The sequence below is a fragment of the Larus michahellis genome, chromosome 16 (assembly GCF_964199755.1).
Source record: "Larus michahellis chromosome 16, bLarMic1.1, whole genome shotgun sequence".
Taxonomy (NCBI): domain Eukaryota; kingdom Metazoa; phylum Chordata; class Aves; order Charadriiformes; family Laridae; genus Larus; species Larus michahellis.
In genome coordinates, this window is record NC_133911.1 from 513,926 (window position 1) to 523,405 (window position 9,480).

The following is a 9,480-nucleotide window of genomic DNA, read 5'->3' on the forward strand; positions in this document are numbered from 1 at the left end:
GAAGAGCACTGGAAACCTTTTTACATTGAAAATGTCATCCATCTTACAGAGGGAAAACAACTAGGATTCATCTGTTTCTTCCATGAGCAGTGGAAGAAGCATGGCAGGAACAAGGCCCTTTCTTCCAGTGAGATCCACCTGCATGGCTCCTTGGTGAAGAAGGCAACTGGTTAACCCAAATTGGCTTCCTTTTACACAAAGCAGGTGTTAAACAGAAACCCTCTGCCTCCTTCAGATGCCAGCCTTTCCTGCAAGGCTTCTCCTCCTACCGCCACGCTGGTCCTCATCTGGGCTCCGGTCAACCTGCTTCTTGGTAAGCAAGTCAAGGTAAATGCCAGCACAGCTTTTTTCCTAGATTCCTGTTAAAGGCTGTGAGTTCTGGAGCCATCAGATAGATATTTACCATAAATAAGAATTAAATAGGATCCTGTATTCACAGCAAGTTTCCGTTTGCAGCCTGCAGTCAGTGGTTCAAGACAGGCTCGAGAATGAATCTCAGGCTGGTACTTCCATGACGCTCTTGGTTCAGCATTACCGATGAAGACAAGCGTCAGGAAAAATGGTAAACTATTGCCTTTGTTTATCATTTGTATGCTCTTGCCAGTATTATGAAATTGGGATTTCTATTTTGAAATACCAGTATAATAAAATAAGAAGAAACCGTCACACCTACCAATTTTGTCTTCCTGTATGAGGCTCTGGACTGTTTCCCTGGGCTGTTATACGTGTAGGGTGAGACAAACACACGCTCCCAAGCTTAAAACTCCTGAGACGGACAATCTGTCACAACTCTTGATAAATTGTGCTGGTATAGTTACAGCAGTATCCACAAAAAAGACGACACGCTTACAGAGAAGAGATGTCGCCTTGAGGTTTGGCATCAGAGGTTTGTCCATTTGCAATAACAGCAATTGAGATCTTGTTTACTTTGGTTTAAGCTAAATTCAGAGCAGGTCAGGTGCTGTTGGTGCAAGATACAAATTGCTTAGGCTTGGTATTTTATTAATTCTCTTATCAAAATAACCAATTTACCACACAGTTTTGAGGTACTATTTTAAAACACACTGTTCATTCAGACTAATTGAAACGGACATATTCTTTAGAGTCCAGTTAGTCATTCCTGAAATTCCAGTCTGGGTGAGAAAAACAGACAGTACTAACTGGTATTAATCAACTGAAAATGGTTAAATTCAAAATTTCATATGCATGTCACTGATTTTATAGCTGAAGACGCTGAAGACAGTACTTCATTTAAAGCACCAGCTCTTCAGGTTGAGCAATACACCCTCGGCTGGCTGGAAATGAGAATACTAATTGTATTTCTGTCTTAAAGGACTGGCACTGTCTGCGTCCAGTTTTAGTTGCGTAGATTCCTGTCCAAATTACAGCAGCATGTAGAAATAATCGAGCTTCCTTTTCTGAGCGAAGGTGTGAGGTTCAGGATAAAGCTGAAGGCAGCGACAGTGTGCCTGGGGGAGGACTTTGCGCTGAACCAGCGAATGCTTCACATGCCCTCACGTCAGCAACCCACCTCAGCCTGAATAGTAATGATTCGCTTCCTTGTGGCGTGTAAAGTGCTTCCAAAGAATAAAACATTCCATTGCTGATCGACACATAAAACCATAAAGCATGGATAAACTTTCTTTGGGAAAAGGCAGGCTGTCTGTCTGTCTACGCAACGTGCACTAGAAGTAGTATTACAATATGAACAACTTACCCCGAAAGCAGTCATAAAGCTTATGCCTAAGAAACAGAGGAAAAAAATGATAAAGTAGCCCCTCAGATTTTCTGAATTTTACATTTGCGTCAGAAGAGATTCTGATAAATCTTGGTTGTAAGCTATTTAACGTAACTGCATATTCTAATATTTCCAAAACAATGCCTATAGAAATTTTATAGAATAAACTTTGTGTGATTTTTCTGGACTGCAGCATTTTGGCTTACGTTTTAATTAACACAGTACTTGAGAATCACACTTTACCAGACAATAGATAAAACTTGAAAAAGACTTGTCACTTTTTAAAAACTGTTCATTTTTTGTTAACTAAAATGACTCAGCCGTAAAAAGCAGAAAGTGTATAAATGTCCATAGGGCAAAATGGTTTCTGTGAACAGAGGATGATGCTTCCAAATAATAAACGTTTGTCTTGTCCATGCTGGTTTGGGGGCACCTGTATCATCAACGCAGAAACAGGTTTTCACTGAAGGTCCTGAATGCAGTTCACATAGGGAAGCGTCATATCTGCTTGTGATAAATTATATTCCTCTAATCTAGAATGCTACATGCCAGCTACTGGAGTCAGTCGCCGAGGTGCGCTGGCCCGATCCGCAGCGGAGCGGCAGAGCTTGATGCACAGGGGGGTCTCCCGAGGCAGGGAAAAGCCAGGGCAGTGGAGAGACCCACCAGGAGGCAGCAGCTCTGGTGGAAGACGCTGACAAGGTGTGGGCATTGACAGAGCCACAGCGGCTACCCCACACCGATAAAAAACAGCCTGGGGACTAGAAGTGACCAGGAACGCTGCAAGCAGAGTGTGGCACCGTCTGCATGGCAGGGCGTCATCACTCTACCAGCTCAAAAGGTGAGCTCCATTGGTGGTCATCACAGTCTCAGAAGGAGCAGAGCTACCGTATCCACCTGGCAGAAAGCCATGTCCTCTGCACTCACCGGAATGGATGTGGCAACCCAGACAGAGCTCCAGTGAAGTCATGCAGGTCTTGGGCTGCAGGGCTTGCCAGGGAATTTGGCTCGTAATGGAGGGCAGCAGTGAGAACAGCAGCGTGAGGTGTGACCAGGTGGACGATCTGCTCACCTTGGTGACAGGGCTACGGCAGGTAGTAGAAATGTTAAGGAGCATCAGGGAGTCCAAGAAAGAGATATTCCAAGGTGGAATCGTGCTCTGTCCTCCCTGAGACAGAAACAGGAAGAGCCACCAGAAAAAAACCAACAAGACCAAGGGGATCCTGCAGCCTCCCCCTGCCAGGCTAAGACAGTAGCTTCAAGGAAGGGAGTGAATGGAGGCAAGTCCATGCCCAGGGTGGATGGAGAAGCCGCTCCTTGCCCAGCCCACCTTCCCAAGTGCCGCAACGCATAGTCCAAGGGACACCAAAAGAGACTTCAGGGCCTCGGGAGGGTTGGTAAGGAAATCTGAACCACAGGGTATTTTCTCCTCTCTCCTTCCCATTGTGGGCAGCAACATGGGAAGAAATAGATGGACACAGTCTATTCATACGTGGCTCCGTGGCTGATGTCACCCACACAATTTTGGGGTTGTCGAGAATGGGGCGGCCTGCACGGCACAAGGCTTGCTGGCGTCAGATGGGATTCACCTTTCTGAAAGGGAGAAGAGGGTCTTTGCTCACGAGTGAGCAGAGCTCATTGACAGAGCCTTAAACTAGGCTTGAAAGGGGAGGGGGACAATATCAGGCTTCCCCGTGACAGGCGGTGGGACAACACACCAAGGCAGAGGGTTGGGGTGCTAGTGAGGGCCCTCAGCCTGTTGCTCTGACACGTGCTGGGAACACTGGAGGACGCTCGAAGTCTTCCAGAGATGGGGGAATGGCTCCTGAGGTAATGGGGGGGAGCCAAAAGGGGAGGAGTCAGGAGGGGAGGAGAAAATAGAGGAACACCAGTGACCACCTCAAAGGAATTAAGGCGTGTTCCTCTAAGAAGCTGACATGGCTGACAGACCAGCTAAAGTGCCTCGACACCAATGCATGCAGCATGGGCAACAAACGGGAGGAGCTGGCAGCCACCATGCTGCTGGAAAGCTGACACCTAATTGCCATTACTGAAACCTGGTGGGACAAATCCCATGACTGGAGTGTGACTGTCCATGGCCAGCAACAGGGGAGGAAGAGGGGGCAGAGGGGCTGCCCTCTGGGTCAAGAAACGGGTAGAGTGTGAAGAGCTGTCTCTGAAGAATAGCCAAGAGCAGGTTGAAAGCTTACGGGTAAGAATTAGAGAGCCAGGCAACAAAGGGAGCCTTGGGGTTGGTGTCTACTCCAGGCCGCCCGATCAAGGGGAGCCTATTGACAAAGCCTTCTTGCTCCAGCTACAGCAGCAGGCATCGCGCTCACAGGATCTCGTCCTGCTGGGGGACTTCCGCCACCCTGACAGCTGCTGGAAAAGCAGCACGGCGAGCTGTAGGCAATCCAGGAGACTCCCAGAGCCGAGTGCCGTCAGGGGGGAGAGTAAAGTCAGGACCCTGAATTTCATGAAAGCAAACTTCCAGCTCTTCAAAGAGCTGGTCAATAGGGCCTTCCGGGACACTGATGAAAATCTAGTTCCTGTGAAACTGATAGAAATGGCACCTGCAGATTTGCATGAGGGACGTGGATGTACAGGGAACACGGACTACAAATTCACACCAGTGCGCACGTGTGAGTTCAAAAGTTTTAAGCAAAGTCTTAACTGTCAGTAACGCTGAGTTTATTTAAAGAAAAAAAATCCCTTCTGTCCACACTTCCACCCTTCCTTGCCCAGCAAGACTACAACGTGCTGCCTCCTGCTCTGCAGGTCCTGAGCAACCCGTTTCAGAACAGCCTCGAACACGGCCTCTTCTTTCACAGGGAGCTCATCCTTCTCCAGCAGGCGTTCCAGCTCATTGAAGGAGAGCGCCACAAACTCTGTGGACACCTTGGTCACCACTCCCTGATCAGGGGTTCCTCCCCACCTTGCCTGTAGGCCCCCTTTAGGGACTGGAAGGGGCTCTAAGGTCTCCCCGGCGCCTTCTCTTCTCCATGTGGAACAACCCCAATTCTCTCAGCCTGCCCTCACAGCAGAGGGGCTCCAGCCCTCTGAGCAGCTTCATGGCCCTCGTCTGGACCCCTTCCAACAGATCCACGTCCTTCTTGTGCAGAGGACTCCAACAAACATGGAAACACACATTGTTCTCATCTGCAGCAGCGCTCAGGTTTCCACACCGTGCTCTCACAGCCAGAGTTTGCAGAGACAGGGCCAGGTCTGACTCTTGTTCTTCAGTTTGAGCGTGACTGTTCCTCCTCCTATTATCTCCTGTGTGTTTATACACTATAAAATAATCAGCCACATTTGGAGCGATATCACAACAAATATGTAAACACGCTCCAGTTCTTTTCCCCTTTGAAGGTAGGTACAAGGATTGCTCTTCAGTTGCTGGAGCTGTAACGCCATCCCTCGGTTTAAAAAAGGCCCTTTGGCTCGTACCCTTACTAGTCAAGCAGTAGTTTTATCCGAAACATTGTTTAACATGCTCTTTTCTCTGGCCCATGATCCTGGTATTTTACTGACCTAAATTTCCCTGAAGCTGGTTTCAATCAACCTTTTCTGGTGAAGACTAAGGAAAAATGTATTTGCCACTACTGTTTCAACCACTATTTCTTCTCTCTTTTCCTTCCTGGCCTTTAATTTAAAATGCAAAAGAATTATTAGGGGCTCTAAGGAAAATTCATTTTGTGTCCTCGGTTTCTTGATTTTATCTCTACCCATGCACGACATTATCCGGTGCCTTCTTTTAGGAATGTATCACACCAGAGCCCCAGACAGCTTTTAAACCAGAAATATGGGAGGCTGTTGGGAAAAAACTGTGGGAAGTGATAAGTAAAGGGGACAAAGAGGCATCACCGTTAGCGACGACATGGTGGTTGGTGTTATCGACCTTACAAGGTATGAAGGCAGAGCGAGCCACGGCAGCCGGGGCTTTTGCAGCATTACAACCCACGGGAGGGGGATCGAACAGGCCAGGTCCGAAGGTCTTGGACGATCCCCTGCTGATCCCCTCTGCTCCGCCTGAGGCCGATGGAGGAGGCAGAATGTCAGCAAAGAAGGACAGAGCCAGAGCTGTTTGCTCCTGCCATTGCCCGCCTCGCCCCCTCCCCTCCCCAGTCGTCTCCCTGAGATAGAAGTGCTGGTTTTGTATGTCTGCTGTGTAAGTGTGTGTGGGCGCCAGCTTATACCTGCTGATCAGCATGTGTGCTACTGTTTGCTTTTTGTTGTGTGCAGTGTCGTTAGGTGACTCCACTTGAGCAGGTGTTCTGCCCGGTGTGGTGCTGTTCTCGTATGCAACTAGGGCAGACACTCCGTCAAGTGAAGAAGTTTGGATATACACAACGTTTAGACGTAAGGCGAGCGCGCCCCAGGTAGATACACCAGGATGGGCTGTAGAACTGGTGGAAGTCCTGAAACATTGGGGGAGTTTTCACCAGCCGACACATTTACGGTCTCGGGAACGGCTCGTCCGTGCAGGGCGTATCGCTGGTTGTTTGTTGTTTGTCTATAAGGTCATGGTTGATTGGGAAAAGGAGTTGAGCCAAAATCTATAGGATGCTCTGTAGGAAAATGAGAAACTTAAGGAAAAATGAGAAACTGAGCTCTTGTTGCAAAGGCAGACTTTTATGTCAGTCGTAAGTGATGGAAAAAAAAAAAAAAGAAAAAAAGAGAAAAGAAAAAAAAAGAAAAAAAAGAAAAAAAAAAGCAACCAAACAGGAACAATTAGATGGGAAATGTGCCACGTTAGCACAAAAGTATGCCATACGCATTACGAGAACGCATCAGAAAAGGAGAAATAGAGCTTGATGCACAGGGGGGTCTCCCGAGGCAGGGAAAAGCCAGGGCAGTGGAGAGACCCACCAGGAGGCAGCAGCTCTGGTGGAAGACGCTGACAAGGTGTGGGCATTGACAGAGCCACAGCGGCTACCCCACACCGATAAAAAACAGCCTGGGGACTAGAAGTGACCAGGAACGCTGCAAGCAGAGTGTGGCACCGTCTGCATGGCAGGGCGTCATCACTCTACCAGCTCAAAAGGTGAGCTCCATTGGTGGTCATCACAGTCTCAGAAGGAGCAGAGCTACCGTATCCACCTGGCAGAAAGCCATGTCCTCTGCACTCACCGGAATGGATGTGGCAACCCAGACAGAGCTCCAGTGAAGTCATGCAGGTCTTGGGCTGCAGGGCTTGCCAGGGAATTTGGCTCGTAACGGAGGGCAGCAGTGAGAACAGCAGCGTGAGGTGTGACCAGGTGGACGATCTGCTCACCTTGGTGACAGGGCTACGGCAGGTAGTAGAAATGTTAAGGAGCATCAGGGAGTCCAAGAAAGAGATATTCCAAGGTGGAATCGTGCTCTGTCCTCCCTGAGACAGAAACAGGAAGAGCCACCAGAAAAAAACCAACAAGACCAAGGGGATCCTGCAGCCTCCCCCTGCCAGGCTAAGACAGTAGCTTCAAGGAAGGGAGTGAATGGAGGCAAGTCCATGCCCAGGGTGGATGGAGAAGCCGCTCCTTGCCCAGCCCACCTTCCCAAGTGCCGCAACGCATAGTCCAAGGGACACCAAAAGAGACTTCAGGGCCTCGGGAGGGTTGGTAAGGAAATCTGAACCACAGGGTATTTTCTCCTCTCTCCTTCCCATTGTGGGCAGCAACATGGGAAGAAATAGATGGACACAGTCTATTCATACGTGGCTCCGTGGCTGATGTCACCCACACAATTTTGGGGTTGTCGAGAATGGGGCGGCCTGCACGGCACAAGGCTTGCTGGCGTCAGATGGGATTCACCTTTCTGAAAGGGAGAAGAGGGTCTTTGCTCACGAGTGAGCAGAGCTCATTGACAGAGCCTTAAACTAGGCTTGAAAGGGGAGGGGGACAATATCAGGCTTCCCCGTGACAGGCGGTGGGACAACACACCAAGGCAGAGGGTTGGGGTGCTAGTGAGGGCCCTCAGCCTGTTGCTCTGACACGTGCTGGGAACACTGGAGGACGCTCGAAGTCTTCCAGAGATGGGGGAATGGCTCCTGAGGTAATGGGGGGGAGCCAAAAGGGGAGGAGTCAGGAGGGGAGGAGAAAATAGAGGAACACCAGTGACCACCTCAAAGGAATTAAGGCGTGTTCCTCTAAGAAGCTGACATGGCTGACAGACCAGCTAAAGTGCCTCGACACCAATGCATGCAGCATGGGCAACAAACGGGAGGAGCTGGCAGCCACCATGCTGCTGGAAAGCTGACACCTAATTGCCATTACTGAAACCTGGTGGGACAAATCCCATGACTGGAGTGTGACTGTCCATGGCCAGCAACAGGGGAGGAAGAGGGGGCAGAGGGGCTGCCCTCTGGGTCAAGAAACGGGTAGAGTGTGAAGAGCTGTCTCTGAAGAATAGCCAAGAGCAGGTTGAAAGCTTACGGGTAAGAATTAGAGAGCCAGGCAACAAAGGGAGCCTTGGGGTTGGTGTCTACTCCAGGCTGCCCGATCAAGGGGAGCCTATTGACAAAGCCTTCTTGCTCCAGCTACAGCAGCAGGCATCGCGCTCACAGGTTCTCGTCCTGCTGGGGGACTTCCGCCACCCTGACAGCTGCTGGAAAAGCAGCACGGCGAGCTGTAGGCAATCCAGGAGACTCCCAGAGCCGAGTGCCGTCAGGGGGGAGAGTAAAGTCAGGACCCTGAATTTCAGGAAGGCAAACTTCCAGCTCTTCAAAGAGCTGGTCAATAGGGCCTTCCGGGACACTGATGAAAATCTAGTTCCTGTGAAACTGATAGAAATGGCACCTGCAGATTTGCATGAGGGACGTGGATGTACAGGGAACACGGACTACAAATTCACACCAGTGCGCACGTGTGAGTTCAAAAGTTTTAAGCAAAGTCTTAACTGTCAGTAACGCTGAGTTTATTTAAAGAAAAAAAATCCCTTCTGTCCACACTTCCACCCTTCCTTGCCCAGCAAGACTACAACGTGCTGCCTCCTGCTCTGCAGGTCCTGAGCAACCCGTTTCAGAACAGCCTCGAACACGGCCTCTTCTTTCACAGGGAGCTCATCCTTCTCCAGCAGGCGTTCCAGCTCATTGAAGGAGAGCGCCACAAACTCTGTGGACACCTTGGTCACCACTCCCTGATCAGGGGTTCCTCCCCACCTTGCCTGTAGGCCCCCTTTAGGGACTGGAAGGGGCTCTAAGGTCTCCCCGGCGCCTTCTCTTCTCCATGTGGAACAACCCCAATTCTCTCAGCCTGCCCTCACAGCAGAGGGGCTCCAGCCCTCTGAGCAGCTTCATGGCCCTCGTCTGGACCCCTTCCAACAGATCCACGTCCTTCTTGTGCAGAGGACTCCAACAAACATGGAAACACACATTGTTCTCATCTGCAGCAGCGCTCAGGTTTCCACACCGTGCTCTCACAGCCAGAGTTTGCAGAGACAGGGCCAGGTCTGACTCTTGTTCTTCAGTTTGAGCGTGACTGTTCCTCCTCCTATTATCTCCTGTGTGTTTATACACTATAAAATAATCAGCCACATTTGGAGCGATATCACAACAAATATGTAAACACGCTCCAGTTCTTTTCCCCTTTGAAGGTAGGTACAAGGATTGCTCTTCAGTTGCTGGAGCTGTAACGCCATCCCTCGGTTTAAAAAAGGCCCTTTGGCTCGTACCCTTACTAGTCAAGCAGTAGTTTTATCCGAAACATTGTTTAACATGCTCTTTTCTCTGGCCCATGATCCTGGTATTTTACTGACCTAAATTT